This window comes from Diadema antillarum, unplaced genomic scaffold (assembly GCF_040938485.1).
Source record: "Diadema antillarum isolate AM-2024a unplaced genomic scaffold, OU_Dant_1.0 seq00000850_RagTag, whole genome shotgun sequence".
In the NCBI taxonomy this organism is placed as follows: domain Eukaryota; kingdom Metazoa; phylum Echinodermata; class Echinoidea; order Diadematoida; family Diadematidae; genus Diadema; species Diadema antillarum.
Window position 1 is genome coordinate 359,193 of NW_027271723.1, and position 24,533 is coordinate 383,725.

Consider the following 24,533-nt stretch of genomic DNA (forward strand, 5'->3'; position numbering starts at 1 on the left):
TTTAACCTCTTGAATTTCCCTTTAAGTCAAGTGCGATATGTTAAAGGTGAATTTCTCCCTAAAATATGGATTCATTGAATGGAGGAGTAGTTGTACGCACCAATGAAGTCCGAGGAAAATTGGACAAATCCCTCCCAAAGTGATTGATTTTTTAAAGCTTTATCTAAATCTATCAGCCGTCATCTCTTGATAAGGAGACTATACAACTTGTGATGTCACAGTACGCCTAGGACGTTGCTATCTGTAAAGAGAATTTCACATATTTGCTATTTTCCCGCATAATGAACGTACCTCTTTCAGAAGACAGCTGGATAATAGTACACTGTATACCATTAATACAAGATGAAGAACTATATCCTTTCGTTAAAGAGAAAATACACTTACATTTTGTGTAATTCTCTTTATAGTTCTTCTTTAAAAGAAGGTTTTAGATAGCGGGCATCGAAGAAAGGAGAGAAGTTAAGGGGTGCAGGCCCAAGAGGCTAAGTTTGAGAATCATGCTTGCGGATACGAGCGGTGCTCGTCCAAGTAATAACGTTCACTGTATTAAATACTGTGAATGTTTTGTGCTTAAATGGGAATTTTACTCCAATCCATTTGTAAGCTTCTTTGAATGTAGTATATGAAATATAGAACCAAACAACCATTAAGTATACAGCTGGGTCGAGAGGGACATGGTGGGTAAAAACATCTTGTCCGAGGACGTAAAGCACCGGGCAGGAATCGAACTCGAGTCCTCGGATGTGGGAGTCGGGGGTCTTATCCACTAAGCCACAGCGCCCCCACTTTTGCCATTGATGAATGCTGTGAAAGAGATCATTTTCAAAGTTTCACAACCTGGCTGAATATGATGTGGAATTTGTTTCTATCCTGCATAATAATACAATGACCTCTGATATTACCTAGCTATTGTTTGATTTTTACTCGTTTTATGAGACAAAGTAGAGCGCGTCGAGGAGTTTTCTTTTGAGGTATAGGGTTGTGACGTGAGAGATGTCTGCTACCAGTTGAGAGCAGCATTGTGTGCTGGCACTGGGAGGGACGCTTTCGAGACATAAGTGATCATTTGCGTTCATTGTGCCTCTTCGTAAACTCAATTCAAGGGTACTTAAAATATAATGATAGTCATCATCCGATACTTCTCTCAGTGATTCATCGGGACATCGTTTTCACAATGATAGTTGAGAATAATGATAATGATAAAAAAGAAACAACAATAGCCATATTTTAATTCCGATCACAACTTTGGTATACATTGTATTTCCAAAGTCTCGTGGCATCGAATTTGGTTCTGTTTTCATTCTGTATAATCCGTTTATGCGCGTTTAGATTTGTCCGGAATAAATATGATGTGTCAATTCCCCGTATCGTCAAACATGTCTTGTAATGATCTGCCTTAAGTTTATTTAGAACTGAAGGAAGGAAATGCAGAGAATCTATCTCTCTTTGCGCTCGTTTCCTGCATAATCTGCGCGTCGTTTTACGATATCGAAACCTGTGTGTATGCCTCATCCCAATATCGGCATCCATCCCAAGAAATCAGATATGTTCACGAAGTGTCGTGTTCACCTTAAATTACGTACGAGGATATTCTTGATTTCAAATCGGCGAGCTTTTGACAACATTATGTACTTCAATAATTGCTTTGAATAGTTGGGTTATTCGTTGAGTGCTTAAGAAATTGTTTAAAATCACCACCAAGGATAAAAAGGAGATAGTTGTCACGCAATCAGACGACACTCGAGTTAACAGGTTAAGTGTAAGGTTGTCAAGGATGTCGTCTGCAAGGAATCATTGTTTTTTTTATTCAAGTGCAATTCAACACTTTGTTCAAGTTGGCTTCAATAAGGCACGGTGTGAAATCGGACGAACCGAATGGTAGAGGCGACACTAAAAATGGGATAAAATAAGACAGCTGCATTATGTGCAATGTAAGAGTTTGCTATGTTTTCACCCGTCAAGAAAATTAGTCGTACTCAATGATTATTCTAAACAGAAGAGGCAATAAATCAATGACATCACAAGACTCTCATTAAACTGCACACGAATCTTTTTATCTTTTTTTTTTTTTGGTGGGGGTGGGGGGGGGGGGGGGTGGGGGGAGCGGTTGGAACATCAACATGAAAATAATGAGACTAAGGTGGAAAATATAATGATGCATATAGTGTATGGTACAAATATATGGTATAAATTTTGTAATATATGATATCTCATGTGTAATATATGCTATATATGGAATTATTTATGACATAAATAAAATATTATGATATAATATGATAAATAATTGAAAACATATTCGTTGCATCGGCCAGTAGACAGTTTGATGGTATTATTTATGCATATTATTATTTGTTTCAGAAACGTTGCCCGTAGGCAATGTTCGAGCGTGATGGAGCGTCACCTGAGGTTGCCTCGCAACCAATTCATACAGAATCGATTCCGCCTATAACTTGTTAATCCATGCAGTATATGTGGGCTGCTTGCATAATTATGTATACAACGTATTCGAATTGAACATAATTATTTATGCCGTTAAAACTCAAAATGGTTCCCAGCATCGGAAAGTTTCATCAAGGCTTGCCCGAAATGGCAGCAACCCATGCATGTAAAGTAGATTCCAAGCGTGCTAGATATACATTGCATGTGTACCATTGTATTCCTCCAACCAGAAAGCTTCTTCAAGACTTGCCCGAAATAGCAGCAACCATACCGTAATGCATGCAAACTCGATTCCAAGCGCACAAAAGGAATGTGTATAGCAGGGAAAGTTGGATGGAGTATTAAAACTCGCTGCTTGAATCAATCAAGAGAAACAATTCATAGATTTGAAGACTGTATAGAGTAGATTGTCCTGTTTGTTCCTTTTCTTTTCTCTCATGGAGAATGAAAACGCCTGAGCGATCGAGAGAGGGGTAATGCCCATTCCCTCCTCTTTGTTTAAAGCAGACGACTGATTGGCAAAATCTGGTCAATCCTGAGCGGAATGTATCACTCTTTGCTTCACTATGTCTGCGATGCTATGATCCCTCGGATGTTGTGAGCAATGTAGGCCTACCAGTCAAGCTCATTATGCAAATGAGGCATCCCATTCAATATCGTGGGCATGAATCATAATTCTGTCCGATTTGTGTGCGGATGAGTAATGACAAGAAATTTAATGGTGTAGATAAGTCATTTGTCATTGCGTGTTCGTGCGTGCGCGCATTTTCAGTGTTTATACTATTTTATAGGGAGTATTTTTGCACCAGATTATATGCCGTGATTTCCTTTTAGTTCTTTACCGGTTTCCCCCTTATCGTAGAAGTAGATGCGAAACATACATGGTCAGATGGATTCCAGAAATGTAAATACATGTATTCTACAAACTGCTTTGTTTAGACGTGATGTGGATATTCCTATCGGTGAACGATCTTCAAGAGCCTCGCATGACGTTATTGTCAGTTCGATGGTTCGTGCGTAGCGGTGTGAACACACCTATTATCTGCGTGTACATGCTCACTCCACGACAGCACGTTTAGGCCGCTGCGATATTTACTTCCACCATAATTTAGCATTGACGTGCACTCATTATTATGTCCCATCTGACACCTTGATGTGTAGAGTTTGCATGTGTTCAAGCATGGTTCGTAAAAGTTGGTTGAGTGGCGAAATTGCACATAGTACATATCTGTCAGCCTATGATGATGCTATGCTGATAGTACCAGCATGAATGGCTCATCAGATATGTTTATCTTTAGTAACAACCGACTGACGTTACATGACAACGAATCAGCAGATGTAGACCAGAATACTTAGTGAAGGGAGAAGATTAACGTGTAACCTTTTCCGAGTTGATTGATTGTCCATGAACTTATAGGCCTACAGAAATTCTTAAGTGAAACGGTGGATCTGACCTTAGATTATCATGCATTTGTCTGAAAATCAAAATAAACTTCGGAACTGTATTGTCATATCAACATCGGCCGCCGTATGATATTCCCACGGTACTAGGTCGTTTCGTACTTCTTTAAGCGTCATGTTGTCTTTAGTGATGTGTTGCGCATGCGCAGTATCAACAAACTAATTGATGAATGATTAATATGTGGATACATTTTACAGTCACAAAATTGACACCCGGCTGTTCGTAGTTGTAAGATGATAGATTCATATACTTTTAACTTCGATTTAAGTAGTTTGTTTTGTTTTATTTTTGTTGGGGGAGTACGTTGGCACAAATATGTATTTTTATCAATGAGAAACTTAGTTTTGACCATGTGGTGTAGAGTATTCCCATGTATTGTCTATTACGCTCTTACTCGTGTGCGGTTTTAGTGTATATAATGAAGCCCCCGAAAAAGAGATTTGTTACACATGCAAAGTTTCGTCTCCAGTCTCCTTATCGTAACGATATCATCGATACCGTATATTTATCGTATAACGTATCAAAATAAATGATTTGAGAAAAAAAATGTAACGATACATGGCGTCCATGAAAATAGAGAAAAAATGTTGTAGAGGACTGACTAATATGGTTTTTGTTCTGCAGGCGCGGGCGTCAATATAAAGGCATCGTGTTGCATGTTTAATGTGCGCTTTATAATCAGGTCGATGTTTGCTGGGATCGAAGAGCGCAGTGGACCCCCATACAGTGTAGCTGACTTGTTGGACAGGAAACCACTAGTTTTCAGCACTACTATTTATAGCAAGCTCCTACGTGAGTCGATTCTAAACCGGATAGCTGACTGCCGTAGAGTTCGACATGTGTGTCTCATATACAAGGCGCACACTCTCGACCCTCTTTAGGTGGGTAATAGCTAAGCTTTTGGTACTATACTAGTATCTTTCCCCTTTGAAATCGCATGCCCTTTGAGTGACAAAAATAGTTGTACTCAGTGCCCTATGATGAGAAATGTTCTTTCTCAATCTTGTAATATTATATTATACAGCAGTAAAAATAACGATCAGGATGAGGATGTTATGATGATGATATAAATAATCATGCAGAGCTGCCAAAACACGAATGCACAAACAAGTATACATTATGTATTTATGTAATATAGATAGTCGATATAATATTTTAATCTTTATTGTCCATTTGGAAATTCTTTTTGGTGCAAGACTTACTCATACATACGTGAAACGTAAAACAAAAATGTTATCACAACCAGAAGACATTTCCTCATAAATAAAATTTTAATGTGAGTACAACAATAAGCATCTACACGCACACATAGATGGTTATCTTTTATTTTGTCCTTAAAATCTTTGTTTATCATACGTAAAATATTTAAAGTTCTATATTTTCTATATATGTTATTGGTTCTAACTGAGTGAGATTCGCCTATTATCTAGACTTTGTGGAGATTGCCCTTTCAACATTCATTCGAGGCGTTGATATTATCAATCATTTTGGCATTTGGAACGAGTGAATACGCATGAAAAAGATGATTTTGCAACTTTCACACTTATAAATGAAACTACGACTTTCTGTTTTCTCTTTATCCTGCCTATTACATTATTTTTTTTCACCAGTCTTTCACTTCCGGCATTTGTCTTTCCATTCATTATCCGAAGTTATATCCGTCTTTCTTGAAAACGGGAAATTGTTCATACCGTCAATTTGCATTCCTTTCTGGAGACTGATTAAGTAAAAGGATTTAAGGATGATAGTAACAATAAAAGTGGCAAAGAATAAACAAACAAACAAACACATTAATAATTAGATACATAAGTAAAAAAGGAATAAGTAAATCAATGAACACACCATTGTGTCTTTTCTTTGTTTTATCAGCGCAACGTTTGTCTCTTCAAATATTTTAGAATTTGATTTTTTTTTTTTTTTGGGGGGGGGGGAGGGGTGGTGGTGAAAAACTCTTGTTTTAGTGCGCTTTGAAACTCCCTCGAACTGCTTGGATGCTGCTTGCAAAGGAAGTGTGTATTCACCCTGCAGTAATGTCTAGGATTTCAGTGTCTGCATGACGTTTCTCCGAATGGTTGAATCCTCGGCATATTATGCCTGATGGAGCAGACTGCAGCATTTAAACTACAAACATCCTCGTTGCATTTTATAGTCTCTTTCAAGACGTTATCTGATGTGACAGTACCAGTGTGTCTGCGTATGATTGCAAGTCAGTCTTCTTCTTCAAGACTTTGCTATCTTTATCGTAGAAGAGAAATTGTGGTGTAAGTGTAACACTATCCATCCCGATGATTGCCTTTTAGTCTTCTTGGTCTATCTGTCTCCTCGAAGACTGTGTTTACTAGAAGGAGAACTGCTTTGAGCGTAACATTACCATCCTCTCTGATTGCCCCTTAGTCTCCTTCAAGACTCTTTTTTTTTCCTACGGGAAGAGAAACTGCGTTGACTGTAACATTACCTGTCTCTCTGATTGCTTTTAGTCTCCTTCAAGACTTGGGTAATTAGAAGGCTATTGCGCTGAATGTCAGATTACTCCGTCTGTGTGATTGCCCTGTAGTCTCCCTGAGATTCATGTTACTTTAAAGGGATGGTACAGTTTCGGTTGAGATGGGGCTACAGGTTTCCAACGTTTTTTATGATTATTTTCTTTTTAGATAATGAGAAACCTGTTATGAAATATGAAAGAGCATATAATTCTGAAATGAATTCAGTTTGTGTGATAAAAATTAATTTTGAAATGGCAGAGATATCCAAAAACAAAGCAATCCTAATAAAAGGTGGGTCCCATGCTTATATTAGGATTGCTTTGTGTCACTTTGTTTTTGGATATCCTAGCCATTCCAAAACCAATTTTCATCATGAACCTGCATTTCTTTTATAGAATTGTGTGCTCTTTACCATTTCATAAGGCGTTTTCTAAGTATCTTGCAAAAAATGTAGTGGCTGAATCCTCACCTCAACAAATAGCATATCATCCCTTTAAGATGAGATTATTATATCTCATGCATGTTGAATATGGATAATTATAATAGTAACTTCCTACGTGTAAAAGGAGTTTACACAGAGAGAGAGAGAGAGGGGGGGGGGAGATTCCACGTGTCTATGAACCAACTGTTTCAGAGCCTCAGATATAAATCAGGGTTGTTGGAAATGCATGGTTCGGTTTATTGCATCAGCCACTAATGAATAAATATTTTAGCTAATTCCCCTGATGAAACGTTGTGAATGCCAAAGATCGTCTCCTTTGATAAAAGGTCGAAATGTTGAAGCCGAATTCTCTTTTAGTTTTAACTTCTGTTCCCGGAAAGTTGATCGGCAGTAGGGATTTACTACAGATAATACATTAATCATGATTAATATGGAGAAATGTTCCACGGACTGTAATAGTTGTGTTTTTAACTTCCTGCAAGAAGCGAACTTCAAATTTGCAGTCAATTCATCAACCACTTCAAGATGATTTCGCCGGCGAGCATCTATTTGAAATGGGCAGATTATAGTCATTCGAGCTCTTAAGCAGCTCACGTTGCATGGAATTAATGTTTGATGACATTAGAGTTAGTGACAATATCATCTGTACGAGGTATCATTTGCTACGAGATACATGTATTTGTAATTCAGCCATACAACATTGTGTGCTTGACTGAAACAGCCAGTTTCGTTCCATGACAAACCCTCCCCCCCCCCCCGCGCAACACATAATGCAGTTAATTTGTCATGTCCTTATGGACATTCCCTCCCATTCTTCTGTGGACATTATACTCCTTGGAGTAATGCGGCCGATAATGAAGACAAGGCATCGTAATGATATCACGTACAAAGTACTTACATTTCATGTCGACATGGACTGAGATGCAGTAGTTGGATTTGTTTTCGAAGATGGCTTCTGTAGATATTGCGGATATTGTGCTGGAAAAAAAGAGAAGACGAAGGAGAAAGAGGAGGAGGAGGAGGAAGAGGAAGGAAGGAAGAAAGAGAAGAAGAAGCAGAAGAAGAAGAGACGATAATCGTTCGATTCCATGCAGGCAATTGCTTTTTGCTTGACTTGGGGACTTCACGAATTATAATTGCCTTATTTAAACAAGGACACACACACATGCACACAGACAGACAGGCATGCAGACATACATACACACAAACAGACAGACAGACAGACAGACACACACACACACACACACACACAACTCCGGAACATATCCGTGATACTCTCTTCTTTGAATAATTCTAGTCTTACAAAGCACTGAAAAAAATTAAACCCCAAACGCAGTTCTTAATTATTTCTTCTTCTTCTTCTTCTTCTTCTTCTTCTTCTTCTTCTTCTTCTTCTTCTTCTTCTTCGTCTTCTTCTTCTTCGGTACGTGTAAAACTGCTATCTGCTGACGCAATATGTTTCATTTGTAATATCCGGATGTCTGTATTTTCTATAACAAACCGGGTTTCCTTGTATGGAAAATAGTACCAGTAGTTTTGAAGCAATGACAAGAACACACAGTGATGCTGATCATTATACAACAATCCATGCTGGCAGCAATTAGTTTAGCAATTTATCCCTTGCTATTGCACATTAAAACGCGATAGTGGTCAGCCTGAATGTCAGCACTAGATTGGTATAGCCAGTGAACGAAATTAAGATTACCCATAATCCCTGTGAAAATATATTACAGAGAGGGAGATAATATGAAAGAAAGGGAGAGAAGTGGAGGGGGGGGGGTAGAGAGGTAGAGGGAGAGCGCAACTTTAACTCTGACTTTAAAGTGTAGCGTCAGTGAAAGGACTATTACATGTGGTGAAAGTTGTAAAGTGAAATCTGACAAAAAGTGGAGACATTGTCTATATCTTGTTTATATTTCTAGTTGTTTCTTTAATATATAAAGTAGTGATAGAAGGAACATAATCTCGTGAGTTATTGTGAGATTGTGATGCCATCCCCTCACAAGTAGCTTTGCCCACAGGCCTGCTCATGAATTTTCATTGGATTTTCTTCTTCTTTTGCTGAATAGATTAATACGGAAGAAATCAGATAACGTCTTCAAAGAGTGATGGAGGTATAATAATGATCCAAAAACGGTAACCTTTAAGATGGGAGGAAGTAATGGGGTGAGGATATTGCTGCTAGATTATTGAATAGTTATTATTCATGATGATGATGCGCTGTGAATATACTTTGACATGTAGTTCATGATGTGACCTTTAATACACATATGATTATGCACATTTGGCACCTAATGTAACGAGACCTTGACGTATTAATTGTATGTTATAATAAAACCCTCCGTATCGTAATGTTCTTAGAATACTAGTATACAATTATACAATTATGTGCAGACGGGAAGTGACGGAATTGTACGTGGAAAACCAAGTAGCCTACCGGTACTTGCTTGTTAACCAACAGTATGTAATACATGTATAACCCTGTTGTAGTAGTGAATGGAATGAAAAGTGGTCTTGAACATTCCTCTCTGTGCTTAGTCTTTGAATAAGGCGTCTGCCCGATGGGTTAATGTTGTTTGTTTGTCTCGTCCCATGGTACCGCTTTGGCCGGAAATCTAATGCTGCGATATGTAGTCAGTTAATGACAGGTCATTTCATGATCTTTTCTTAAAAGAACTACGAGATTATGTTGGCTAGTCCGTCGGGGCGCGATGACGTCACAATGTGTGGTTGTCATGGCACCTTTTACCCGTTTGTGTACCCCCGAGTCGATTCGAGGTGCTGACCTATTCTTGGCTCATCAACGTGATTATCGTTCAGGGCCTCTGTATTGTGCGTGTCAATGTGTGATTGTACAGCCTGTATTTGTGTTGTCTGCTCGGAAGTATGTGTGTGGGGGTTAATAATACATAATGTATGTTGTGTGTGTGTGTGTGTGTGTGTGTGTGTGTAATCATGTACTGAGCTTGACCGCTAAGTGTATGGCAACACTGACCGATGCATTCACCACATACTCTCTCTCCCTCTCTCACACACACACACACACACACACACACACATAATTGCAGACCGACACCAACTTCCCCTGTTGTATATGCAATAGTATAGCTCCAATGTTATTCAACCTTATCATCTCCCATACCCCCTCCCTCATCCACAACGGCGCCATTCTATACTGTATAAGACGTTCATGTCTTCCTTAGATCATCTTGCTGCATGAAAGATTATGTCTTCTGGCGATAAGCGCGCAGTGTTGTGGATAATGATCGAAACTTCTAAAAACTTCTTAAGAACATCTCTGTTATACTAGTACTCGGCGTAATGCTTTATACGTTGTCGAAATCTGCAAAAATCGTCATTGATCGTTTCCTTTGTTTTGTTTTGTTTGTTTGTTTGTTTGTTTGTTTGTTTTGGCCATTAGCGTGACAGATGCTCCCTGCTAGCACGCACTGCTTGCCCATGCACACTGCTTGCCACGCGCAAGCAAAGCTTACTGCGGGGCCTGTTTGATTTAATTCGACACTTGGGCCTGATCGCGCAAGAAAGAAATACTAGTTTATAGTGTATATCAAGTCCTGTGTGAACCCCTTTGCTCTCTTCTTTGCCTTTAAGGCATCCACGCCACTCATATGAAAACCTCCTCTTGTCATTCATGTCCGGTTTCCTCTGACCGGAAACCTGGACATTACAGGGTACAACTGCCCAACAAATTCGATTGTGACGTCAGCTTGTGTAGTGGGACATGCAATATTAGAGCTTCACGGTGTTTTGAAGATACCAATACCGTACATTTCTACAGGGTAAAAACGAGTGCTCTTGGGAGCCACTTGCACATACAGTACATCGTTATTGCATAACGGTTCAAAGGCTTTATGAAGCTGCCATTTTCCGCTGTGTGTCCACACCGCAGTCTGGTGCAGTGTCTGGCTTGAGTAGATTAGGCGGGAAATGGTGCGCAGACGACTGTTACGAAGCCGTAATGTCATTAAGGAGTCAAAAGTGATGACACATCGACGTACATGAATTTAGCGTCACATCTTCGGATACGTCAGAAAGCCTCCACCAGCATCAATTGCAGCATCTTCATCTCGTAAATCCCTAAAATTTTAGCGCGCGCTCTCTCTCTCATCACTCGCTCCCTCTTCCTTCTCTCCTTCTTTCTCCATCTTCGTCTCTTTCTTTCTTATTTTAGTTCATTCTCCCCGTGAAGAACCTAAGTGATGACACATTGATGCACATTAATTCTCGCCTCATTTGCTTTTGGATGCATTTAATCACATCTTGCATTCGTCTCTTCGTGCGTGCACGGTACATAAATCCTCACTTTATCGTATCATGTAATTTATCACACCAATGATTGTACATTGAATTGTCGCCATCAAGCCCTTGTGGCCTTAATCCCGATTTGTAATCCAGTGAATTAAATCAACTGACCAGCGAGAGTGGTACCAGTTTTATGGCAGTCATAGTGTGATCGAGCTGGAGAATGGAAATTGAAATATTGGGGTAGGACGCGCGTTAAATTGGAGTGACGCACTACCAAACGAGGAGGACCTCGCTTTTAATTACATTTGCAGCACCACCCTCGGCTTCGTCATTGTTCTTAGATTACTTCATGGAGATTTATCACGATTGCTCTACCTCTCTTCGAACGTACAGTAGGCTGTAGAAACAGCCACTGCATGCAGTGGACCTCGGACAAAGAGCTGTTCGCTTCGTACCTATAAGAAGTCTTGAATAAGACTATTTATACCCTCTCATATCGGTTCGTGCAACCCCCTTTACATCGCCCCAAAAGTCTTGAATGAGGCTATTTGTATACCCTCTCATGTCGGTTTGTGCAACCCCCTTTTACATCGCCCCAGACTGTCTGGACGCTGTAGGGAATTATGTGGCGAGCGGACTTGGAAATGTTACTGAGGGGATTCGTTATAAGCAGGATTAATGACTGATAAAAATGATGTAGCTTAGAAATGTTTCCACAGCTTGGACGCCAGAACTATCCGTGAGGAAAAAAAAAATTCCCCCTTTTCCAGTCCCTCGACCCCTCATCCGTCTGTCTGAACCCGATATATTCTTGTTCCTTCTCGGCTAACTCCAGCGTGTTGACAGAAAGATTCCTTTTAATGGCACAAACAGCCGATTCCAGCGCCTTGATAAGTGATCGCGGCCCGACCCCTTTCTGACCCTGCGTGCTAGGCGGTAATGTAACTCATGTTCTCGATCCTATAATTTCACTTAACCGTCGTAATGAGTCGCCGCTGAACCAAGTCACGAAAAAAATCCCCTATACTGTGATCTTCATTCCTTATACGATATATGAGTGTTCGCCTTCAAGATTGTACGATCATCATGTTTGATGTGGGAACTTTCGTGAGATACCATTACAGACCTATCATTGTCTGCTGACCAAACCATAGATGTATGGTGTTTTACTACAGTGCCATTCGAGTTTCTCGGTCCTTTCTATCGTTAGTATAGGAGTACCGTACTGCAATTAGCAGAAGTACTAGTAGTAGTGGTGATATTTGCAGTTACTACTAGTAGTTGTATGAGCAAGGAGCTACTTGATATGAGTAGGTCATCACAAAGCCGATTTACTTGTCATTAACGTTTGGGATCATAAATCATCCTCGTTGTTGAAGCGTTATAGTGTACAAGCAGAACTTGATGTATAGTTCAGACCCTGACAGCATGCTGCATGGTGTTCGATTTCTTGCTCGCCGTTTTGTTTGAAATGCTACGTCGTAGGAGCATGAAGGGGGTCCATTTCCAACACCATGCTCGTTAATCATGTTCAAGTGGATTCATTTCCGATTCCTGTATAGTCAACCGATAGTCGGAAGGTGCGCTTCCGCTAGCTCGTCCATCGCACGTGGTCCATGACGGTAGAACTTCGGTCATAGATCAGAGTGCCACCTTCCCGTATTGATTGATATTCATCCTTGCACTCCACTCGTATGTGTGTGTATGTGTTTTAATCATCTGTTATTCATTATGCGAAGTTAGATTCCGTCGGGGAAGCGTCATTCTTAATTGCATACACCCTATCTTCCCTCTCTTTCCTGTTGTTTCTTTGTCTCTTACTTTTCCACATCCGCCTCTTTTTTCTCTTTTTCTTCCTTTCTTCTTCCTTCCTTTTTTTTCTCACTTTTCTTCTCCTTCTTGTCCTCTTTATATCATTCCTTGATCGTCCTTTCAAAGTATCTTTTCGAAAAAAAAAGCCCATTATTAACAGGTATCCTTTAAAGGTCTATATTGATGATGTGATACATCCGAGGATGGTAATGTCCATGTGCATGCTCTGTGACGTCACTGAGATGTGATTTGCGAAATAATGTTATGCCGGGGAATAGTGTTTGGGAAAGAGCGCCGACAGTACCGGTAATATCTTTCCAACCCAGCACGTGCACCAGACACCGTATATGCAAGGAGGTGGTATATGCGAGAGTAATAAAAGATTATCACACCCTATGGATGATGCGTGTGTGGATATGTTGTCGGTTAAAGGACCCGAAAATGCATGCGGGACCATGGTAGTTTTGGTGTGTGTGTGTGTGTGTGTGTGTGTGTGTGTGTGTGTGTTTGGTGATCATGTGTGTAAAGTGTACTTGTATTATTTGATGGTTTGCTTAAATTGATGGGCTAATGTTAAAATTGAGTGGGGGGGGGGGGGGATGGAGGGGATGGGTGCAGTAAGGGAGCACTTTAAAGGTCCCGCGTGGAATCGATGATTCTGCGAAGGAAGTACTCACTATCGGCGAGCAGCTAGTAGGCCTACCTCCTTGATATAGTATCATTATGCCACATGGGAAGTATAATATTCTTCAAACCATCTAATTTGCATAATATTATGCAATTATTACGTGTATCACTGCTTTCGTTGAAATGTTAAGTCATTGAAATTCCATGAATTTATGTCCGATTTCTATTTCGAGAACTGTGCATTTTAATGACAGTTTTTCTGTCTTTTATATTTGATTTTTGTTATACGTATCAAAATCAACTTGTTTGGGGCATGGACTTACTAGGTCCATGTTTGGGGTCTTTTTCGTTCAAATCGAGTGTGATGCACTCAGTGTTTCATTTTTCTTTGATAATTTACAAAGCTGTGTAACCCATTCAATATGATCGGTACTGCCGTCTGAAAGCTCGATCACTCACTGTGTAGTCAGTTTATATGTACTCGAGTTTCAAGGTGTCCTATCATGTATGTGTTCCTGTTTCTATTTAGTTCCTCTATACCGTTCAGAAGAGAAGAGAATAACAAAACATCATATCGCCCCGAGGCCTTTGAATTTATGACACGGCCGGTAACTGTAGAAAGTATTTGTCTATCTGACCCTGGGCACCCAGAAATCGATCTCTCCCTTTGAAAGTTACTCGTTTTCACGTTCTGTCGTCGCCCAAGCGTATTGTGATCTGTATTGAATGATTTGAAGTCGTCTTTACAGCTGCCACCCTCCTTTTGGCAAGGTACCTCGACGGAAGATGACACTGGTGTTGCAATATCATGCATCAATACTCAAATTATATACCTCCAGAAGTGAAATGTGTCCGTATATTCCTTCATGCACCCATTTAAAGTGATTTTACTCAGAGAACTTTTGCGCGATTCGCCACAAGCTTGAAGGCAGGATGTCCAAATTTGATATAAACATACATCATGACTGTGGGTTTGATGTTTTCTTCTCATGTCGTCATAAATTACAATCCAATTATTTCATTTCCAAGAACAGTCTTCTAGATCACTGATTTAGTGAGGAAGGCTGCTGCAGCTTACGACATGCATCTGTCAAGTATCTCTTCGTCTTTTGATGTCATCTAAAGGTCAGCGAGCATGACTTCTTTAGAAAAGAAAAACAAATCATATATACCTGATTTTAAAAAAATGTATATTTACGGAGCCCTGATAGCTTTGAGAGATTAGTATGTGTTTCGCAACGTACTTACTGAGATGAAATTTATCGAGTCGTGAAAATCGCCGATGCAGAACTCCGTAAGATACGGCGGCAGGTGTTGTCTGAGGCATGCTGTATTAGCGGACGGCGTCAACGCTGTCCGCGTGGGGGCGCTCGTAAGAGTCTCCACTAAATCAGGAATAAGAGCCACGCAAACGCTCTCTAATATGACTCTATGCTTTTCCTTTCTTTTCTTGTCCTTTTTTTTTTGTCGGTGGTGAAGCAACTTGCGAGTAGATGATTAGTTTTTCACCCTAGACGTGGATGTTGATGGAGTGGGAGGATATTCTGAGCGATTCGCACTACAGCTCTGCGAGCTGGGTGAGACGTTGACACCATTTCCCATTTAGCTCCAGAGGAAAAAAAAAGTAATTTGCATAAGTTGAAAATGAATACAGAAAGGCGGATTTTCCGTAGGCGGTGGTGAGCAGTGTAAATGTCATTCTACCTTTCGGGCGACGAACTATTTTGGCCGTTGGTCCCAAGTGTCATGGCATCCATGTATGACCATCAAGTGAGCCATGCTATCACTGTATGTAGTGAGAAACAGAGACCCCGTTCATTAAACCTGTCCACTATCTGCATTCACCTATCGAGCATGTATCACATTCAGCTGGGGGGGGGGGGGGGGGGGGGGGGGGGGTTGAGCCAAGTGAGGTTAACGAATCATTGGAAACATAAGAAAAGGTCACTCATGATTATAATTGTGGTATTCTATGCGTCACTGCCTTTTCTTTCAGCCATTTAGATCACTTCAGAACAGTAGCCATGTCTAGCATTCTGTCAGGGAAGTAGGCTTGCGCCGTCAGGTGCGTTAATATGCCTGAGCTGCGACACAGTTGATTAATAGTCGTAATTACGCTGTTTGCTCAGTCTAAGTCAAGCCTTTGAAGTATACTTTTGATAGCAAACTCTGTACTTAAAAACCATGTACAAAATCAGCTCGCACAAGCCTTGCACGACATAGCAATAATTTACACATTATGAGAAATGGATATATCTATGTAGTATTAAAGTGTATACGCAATAGAATCAGGTATTTGTTGTAGGTTTATTGACAGGGTCTCTTTAGAAGAAACACACCCATGACCTTTGGTACATGAGTAAACCGTCATTTTGGGAGCGCGCGTTTACTAATGGAAGACAAGCGTGGGTGAGTTTATTTAATGAAGATAATGCAACAATACGTCTACTGACACTATTATCATGAATCAACAGGAAGGGCAATAGTTGCTGAGCCTACATCAGTTTCAAAGTTTAGCTCAATATCAAATAAGATACTGAATGACATTCGAAATGCCTTGTGGAACATGACGGGCCTAATGCTAGCCTAATCATGCTATTTTCAAAAGCGTAAATCATACAATCTCAATACTTTACCCCGGTTTTATCGTTTCTTGCAAAACTGAACACAAGCAATACGTGGTCAGTAGCTCGTGTAGTTTCTAGGTGTTGGTAACTCTGAACATTATCTGAACAGATTCAGACAAGTTCATTCGCCATATATTCTCCTCTTGCAGTCATTTTTACCTCACTGATACTCTACTAATGGGCACATCACATTTCGTTGCACTGCGTTATCATGACTATTGTATAGTACAGCCTCGAAGAAAATGTCATCTATAAGAGCATGTTGTAACGGGGTAACCAAGCGCGATGCATCAATAACAGCAAACCTTTTGTAGGCCCATGCAGCAATCGGTGCGAAACTTTATTACGCATGGCAGGTGTTATCTAGTGCCGTCAGGTCATTTCCGTACCGCCCTTCAATTTATTTATTCATGTCTTCTCTACAAGAACCTTGTCTCATTCGATAGCTCTAGCTTTCTGTGAAGCTTGGTCTCTCTTTCTGTGTTTTCTCCTCTCTTCTTCTCTCCATCTCCCTTCGTCCATCCCTTGTAAATAATAAAATTTGTAGTCGAATATATAAGTTGATTTATAATGTCGTAAGTTATTCGGTCAATCAATCGGCCAATAAATGAATGAATGAATGAATGAATCAATCAATCATTCAATCAATCAATCAATCAATCAATCATTCAATCAATCAATCAATCAAACAACCAGCCAATCAATCAATCAATCAATCAATCAATCAATCAATCAATCAATCAATCAATCAACCAATCAATCAATCAATCAATCAATCAATCAATCAATCAATCAATCAACCAATCAATCAATCAATTAATCAATCAATCAGTTCACATGATACTTCTCTGTCAATATGATATATTTTCCATTTGGTATGTATCTATTCTTCCTATCCATCCATCTATCTATCTAATTGTCTCTCTATTATCGCGCTATCTCTTTCTACCTTTATATCTACCTGTCCATTCGTCTACTTTTCTTTCAGTTCATTTATCAATCTATCCATCTCCGAAACTTTCTTTCCTGTCTTCCAACCTTTTCTTGCTGCCAAACTATTTTCACCTTTATCAATTCATTCATTGGTCTGTTATTGAGTTCCCAGCATTCTTTGCCATAACCTATCCGTGCATTCATGACTATGTGTTTATGTAAAATCTTTATTTTCATTTTACTTATTGTCTTCATCTACTAGTATTCTTACAATCGATGTAACATTCAAACGTTTTCTAAACCCTTTTCCAGCATAAAAAGAAATCCATCGGGGGCGCTGCCATTAAACGGCATTTTATTGAGGTCTCCTCCGAAGCGACTCAAATGCCAACCGAGCCCTCTTATAGTTAATAGACTCCGGTTTGTGATTTCATGTTGGCGTGATTGATGCTCAATTCCGTTAAATGCTTTGCTCAAATGCAGTACATTAATTTTGTCTACTGTTCTTCAGGCTCCCCAGCGCTTCTGTTGGAATGACCAGCGAGGTATAATATTAGTGCCTCCTTGGAATGACTAAAGCGCTACAAATTGAACTTTTCGAATTCTCAGTTTTTGGCCTTGATTTACATTAAGCAATAAAACTATTGTGATGGATGTAATGTTATATAAGTTGGTACGCTACACGGATGTACACAACGGATATCAACATGAAACTCATTCTCTCTCTATGTCCGGCGACCATTTACCGGGGATTTAAGTTTCACTATACTGGTTTGGACATTAAAAAAAAAAAGCTATTTCGCTGAATCTGCAAGCGTTTTGCAGATGATTATTTTTTTTTAAAGGGGTTAGTAGACTTAACATTTTCCACAAGCTTGATGGAAGGATGATGTAGTTCATTCTACGAATAATAAGCAACGCACTTACGCCAAAAAATGATATAATGCAGGTTTTGTATGAGTGAGCTCACCCACATTCACCTGCATAAATTATCATACCCATCGGGAAAAAAAAAGAATCATTTCACTTGTGACTGCTTATTGGAGAAATTCTACCGTTTAGGAACATATTGGTCCTTTATGAATTATACATGGTCAACGGTATTGCAAAATGGCACTTGTAGTCTTCGCTCTTTACGCATGTCACATTTATCCCAGAAATCTCGTTGTTTATTTTAATGCATGAGTGAATGCATTGATAAGATAACCCAATTAAGTCGAAAATTGTAATGTGCGTACATGAAATTTTGTTAGTGCGGGGTTCAAGCAGTTTGTTCCTACTCCAGACACACGCGATAACGAACAAACAACAACAACACCAAATAAAACAACTATAGCAACATTAACAACAGCAGTAACAACAAAAACAACAACAAACGACGTGTGTAGGACAACAGCCCTTTCGCCTCTGTATTATGAAATCAAAAGCTCAGTTTCTTTCATGCATCAGCTCCGTTGATAACATTTTTTTTACCACTATACAGACGAGGTTTCAACGTCTTTGATAGTCTATAGACGATTAGTGTTGTTGGGCTCTCCTTGGATCTCTTCATGTATTGTGTAAGACGAAGCACTCTTTGTGACATAATTCAAAATGGTAGAAGTGAGGATTTGGAAAGACGATTGCCTGTGTGTTCGAACAATAGCCCAGTGTACACTGTATTTTCTGTTCTTTTCGCGAGGGTTTAATTTTCGCGAATTTCTCAAATCACAGTAAACTTATATCGCGAATTTAACAACACGCGAATATGTTGTCAGGCGCTGTGTAGGGTAACAATGAATGTATAGATGCAGCGTCGGTGTCAATTCGCAAAAACAACATCTCGCGATAATGTTTGTGAACTAATTCGTGAAAATATCTGTACGCGAAAATAACAGCCTACAGACTATACAGAAGGTCATGAGAAGATTAGGCCGTCGAATGCAAAAGGCAGAGCGGTTGGAAGGAAGAGTCCGATGTAGAATAATTATGTGTACAACGGTAGTATCATGAATGGATGGAATAAGAATTGGTTTGTGAACTGTGGAGAGATATTGTCATAGCCGTCTCAAGGATAAGGGAGCAGAGAATAAACAAGACTGCGTATAGTGTCATTATTGCGCTGACCTTAGAGATTGAAACGACAGGTATGAACTGTTTCCAGGCACAGTTATGTTTAACATGACAGCAAGCTTCTATATTAAACTACCTTGTATAGGTAGTAATCTCCAATATGCACGGTAGCTATGTACCGGTACTTAGTGTATTGACGCCTGTTGTGGAGAGTTCAGAGTAAGAAGGATTTAGAGGATTCCGACTTCAGAGCACTGTAACTTATGGCTGCCATAACTGATAAGAGGGGGCTTCCAACGAAGAATATAATTTTAAGCACTTTCAGTGGGTTATGCAATGAGCCAGGTCCGTGTGTTGCTATACGTCAGTGCATAAATTATCCTTTTTTAGACACACTTGAATCGGGGAAGGAACATTGAAAGCATCAACTGTCTGAGTACTAACTCTGAGTAGAAATAAGCAGAATAAGTCAAGTGGTTTTTATTTATAGGACGACATTTCGATATTCACAATATCTCCGACTAATCACTTTCGAAAACTTGAAATGATCTTCTGCACATTTTGTCGTTATTTTGTTTGTCTGAAAGTGGTTGGGTTGGGAACATGGTGCTCGAAACCGGTGAAAAACCTTCCGGTAGTTGACTTGGTTGCCATCCATTCTTGGAATAAGACGACGGCTCTCTCTTATTTTTGCTTTCCTGTCGGGGCACTCAAATTTCAGATTTAAAGATTTCAATGGCCCAAACGGTCTACATGTGATTGTACCAGACAAAAAAAAAAAAAGTCGTCGAGCCCTGATGTATTCGTGGGCTTCTTCAGACGGTGAACCAACAGCTGACTTATAGTTTTGATATTTGCTATACCAAACGCTGGTAGCAATATTCAGTAATTCTGAAGTATATTTTAAGATAGTCAGGCAGATAGTCATTGGTACTTTCTGCTGCTCGTGCCCGAAGACTTGACCAGTCGATCCTCTGCTTGCTCCACCGACCTCTTGCAATGATACAGCTGGATGGCCTTCAACGTATAGGCTACATATTAACTGCCGCTGAACCAGATAGTTTCTATTTTATGATGATGATGATGAATAATAATAATAATAATAATAATAATAATAATAATAATAATAATAATAATAATAATAATAATGATAATAATGATAATAATAATAATAATAATAATAATAATAATAATAATAATAATATGATAGTAATAGGCCCTTATTATCATTATTATTATTACTACTACTACTACTGCTACTATTAGTACTACTACTATAATCATATCATCATTATTATCATAACTGCTACTAGTACTACTACTTCCTCTACTTCTGTATACTACTATTATCATTCCATGGCGCATTGCTTGCGGACGAATATGGACCAAAACTCCTTGATATGTGAAACGTTGAGTGGAAAACGAAATGGATGAGACAATGCAGATCCTGCATGCGTCTGTAGCAGCCATTGAGTTTTGAGTGCCTGGCGTCTCCGTTGCTATCGAATAAAAGTGGAGGAATATTAAGAGCCTACACTTTCGAGGTCTTTGGATGTCACCTTTGGAAGACTCTACATGCTTATCATTGCTACAATAAGGGTACAGTTTACCATTGGGAGCAGTGATTTAAAATATGTTAGAGATATCATATTGGATGGATGCATATTTATGTGTAGGCCAGTTGTATCATAAAACATCCTACCATACACACATTTCGTAGTAAAGCCTAAAACATAAAGAGTTATATGTAATACTATTTTCCCAATTAAACCATAGACTGTAGACGGTTGAGTCTGGAAACATTCTAACTATTGCTCACACTTTGTATATTATTTAACAATACTTAGCATTGATTGCACTGATTCAAATTGTTCCATTGGTTGTTTCTATCCCTAACTCACTTTCTACAACTATTTTGTAGCACTAGAGGTGGGTTTTTGTTTTCATCTGCAAATAGTAAATTGTGCCTTTAAGGAGACACTATGGATTATAGGCAATATTGACGGAGACAATAATCTGTGTCTGCTTAACGTTTTGAAGAATGGTAAAGCCCATTCAATCCATGCTTTACTTATTTTCCATACATTCCCTCCCATAAGCTGGACCCAGACTTATTATACTGTATTAGTATTTTACTTAGAGAGACACTAACATGCTTATTATTGCTACAAAGTTGTGTCTTCTTTACGTTTGCAATTTACATGTAGTCCATTCAATTCATGCTTATTATACTGCTGACAATGCTTAATACACATTTTCCATACACTATTGTCATTATCTATCTATCTATCTATCTATCTATCTATCTATCTATCTATCTATCTCTATCTATCTATCTATCTATCTATCTATCTATCTGTCTGTCTATCTATCTATCTATCTATCTATCTATCTATCTATCTATGGATATAAGTGGATTTAGATATAGATATTGGCATACGACATGAAGTAATTATACTCGCTGAGTTGTTGTTTCGATATATGAATAGCCCGTAATAGCGTATATACCTGTGCTGCAGTATAGAATAGTTCTTATATATGGTGTTGAACCTATCAAGTATACAGAGATATGATAATTTCTAGTATCTTTAAAACACGGCACCCCTCAAAACTGTCATGAGAAATATTCTTTTATCCCTGCCTTTTTAATCAGTGTAAAGTATAGATATGATATTGAAATGTTTGCGGAAGGACTGTTCTTTAATTATTGTTGGTCATTTATTTTCTGTTCTTGGTATATTTGCGTACATCTGTTGGATGTGCCCTATTTGAACTGAGCCCAAATATGCACTTCCTTTTTCGTCCGTGTTTCGCTTTTCAACTTCCTGCCCCGTTCCCAGTCACAGATTCGTTGCCATGGCAACGGTTCATGATAAAGTAATTTTCGTGCCGTGACTAAGCCCCGCAGAAGAACAAAGAAGCCGTGCCAAGGCACATTTTCTGAGCCGAGAATCGCAAACGAGCGGTTTCCGTAATTCATGGTAGCCTGAAACAAACAGTCATACATAGCCACTGGCAACATGGTGATAATTGTTTAAGAAGAAGTAGAACAATCATAATTATAATGATAAGGTTAATAATAATAAACTATTATTATTATTATTATTATTATTATTATTATTATTATTATTAACAATAATAATAATAAACAGAGTAGACCTACGCGTTTCTCTCGCAGCTCAAAAAAAAAAAAAAAAAAAAAAAAAACATCATCACGGTTTTTGCAAGGACCTTAGCAGCAGTCGTACCCCCTCCCTCCCTCCCTTGCTTCCCCCTCCGATTCCGTTGTCGGTGGTTTCTCGTACGAATTATTTATTTGTAATCAGAATGGGGCAGAGTTATGGTGACATTATGCAGTTGTGTTGATGCGAATTCGATTGGAAAAATCAATTGCAATACGATAAGACAAACGCCCGCTCCTCGCACGCGTTGCTTGCTGGTTGCAGTCGATTTAGCCTGGCGATTCAGACCCTATAGTTTCTTGGCTGAGAGGCAGTCGGCTATCCCCAGATTTAATTAGGTTATGCCTGACCCCGCGGTTATTATAAAAAAGGACTGGCGGGATCGCGACGTGCTGATAGAATTCAATTTACCAAAGGCCAGCCAGTAATCACCACCTTTCCCTCCGCTGCCCTCGAGAGAGAGATACCCCGTTCACACCCAGCATTTAATTAAGAGTATAACGTCTGTTATCTCAATGCCTTCTCCAGTGAAGTGTTGTGAAAGAGGCCTCCAAAAACGCCTCTGCACAGTAGAGACTGCGTGTATTCCATACAAGTGCCAAAGTACTCGTTCCCAAATAGATCTCGTCTTGACGATGTGCTGTGTAGCAGTCACTTTTTCCTTTGAAATGAAGATTATCATTTTTTTTTGGTGGTCTGCATGCAGCGTCGTCAACATAGATACGCAGCATTTTGTAATGTAACGTCTGTTCGTAAATACCTGAAGTTGCGAGTTTATAATTTGAAGCTGTAAGTTGCGACGATCGCGTTTTCACTTTGTCTGTAGTTTTGTCATTTCTGTGAAGCTTTAAATTAGTCTGCCCTACTTTGGCAAAAGGAAGCAAGTGACAAAAGTGACATTTCTCGTAAAAGAGCAAAATGTGTCTGTCATTTACACTGACGTCAATGGACTATCATGATGTCCTATCTAACATATCTCTCAGTAGGACGAGTGTTTCTGCATGAAATTTGGCCTGGAAGAAGAGCTCATTATGTGAATTATGAAAACATCAATAACTCAAATTCGGATGGTATGTCACTTGCTTTCTTTTGCCAAAGTAGGGCAGTAGTTTCCTCACTCTTTTTGTGGTCTCCTTCTCCAGATAGTGGTTTTGTTAATAATTAATAACATGGTTTTATTAATAATTTCTACAGGATTTTATCTTCTGCAGGTAGAACCAATATCCTGGTTTCGCATTTATGTGAAGACGATGCTAGTCATTGAACCAACCGGACGGCATGTATATAATATTATAAGCATTCATTTTGTCGGGCGCGGCACAGTGTTGAACCGTGGAGCTACATCGTTTCGTTGTAGCTCTATGGTTAAACCAGGAAGATGGGAAGAGATCTCTTCCAACCCCCCTGGTTGAACGCACAGCAAACCATCCAAAATGCGAGCAGTCACTGACCTCAAGCAACCTGCTACTTAAGACATGAAACTCATGTCCACATACATCCTTCTATCGGAGGTCGTGCTTTCTGTACACAATGGGTCATGTCTAAATGCAATGTATAAAGTTTGCATTTAACGCTGACTGCGAAACAGTATTTCTTGGTTTTGATAATAAGAACCACTTCCTATTTACAAAAAAAAAAAACACAACAACCCCAAAACCAATAACAAGACTTGAACTGCGAAATGAATTGACTGTTATTGTATTACAGCAATTACGTTAATAGGATATTCTTTGCCATCATGAATAGATGTATTTGATATACACTGTATCTCTCTCAACCATTCTGCGCGACCCACACCCACATCTACACCCACAAACACACAGTCATAATGAATATACAATAGTATTGTGCCTGTATGTGTGTGTGTGTGTGTGTGTGTGTGTGTGTGTGTGTGTGTGTGTGTGTGTGTATCTGAATGTACAAGCCCAAGCTTCATCAAGGTGGCATGTATAGTAACTATATACTTGGCATCAAACTAATATCACATGACGTTAAGATTTCTTTTTTAAAGAAATGTAAAAGGCCCCGTGATCATGTGATATATTTTGCTATAATGTATACGTGCGAACGAAAATCTGCCTATTGCTATTTGTGTTAAAAAAAACAAACAAACACACACAGACACACACAAAAAACAAAAAACAAAAAAAACACACGAATCTTGAATGAATGTAATTGTAGGACCTACTCGATTTTAAGTGCATTTTT

At 39.2% G+C, this 24,533-nt stretch overlaps 1 protein-coding gene across 1 annotated transcript in view; it reads left to right on the forward strand.

Annotated features, from left to right (window-relative positions):
- Positions 1–24,533, forward strand: part of LOC139740366 (protein FAM78B-like) — a 44,835-nt gene that overhangs the window by 15,339 nt on the left and 4,963 nt on the right. The gene's annotated exons all lie outside the window — the stretch shown is intronic.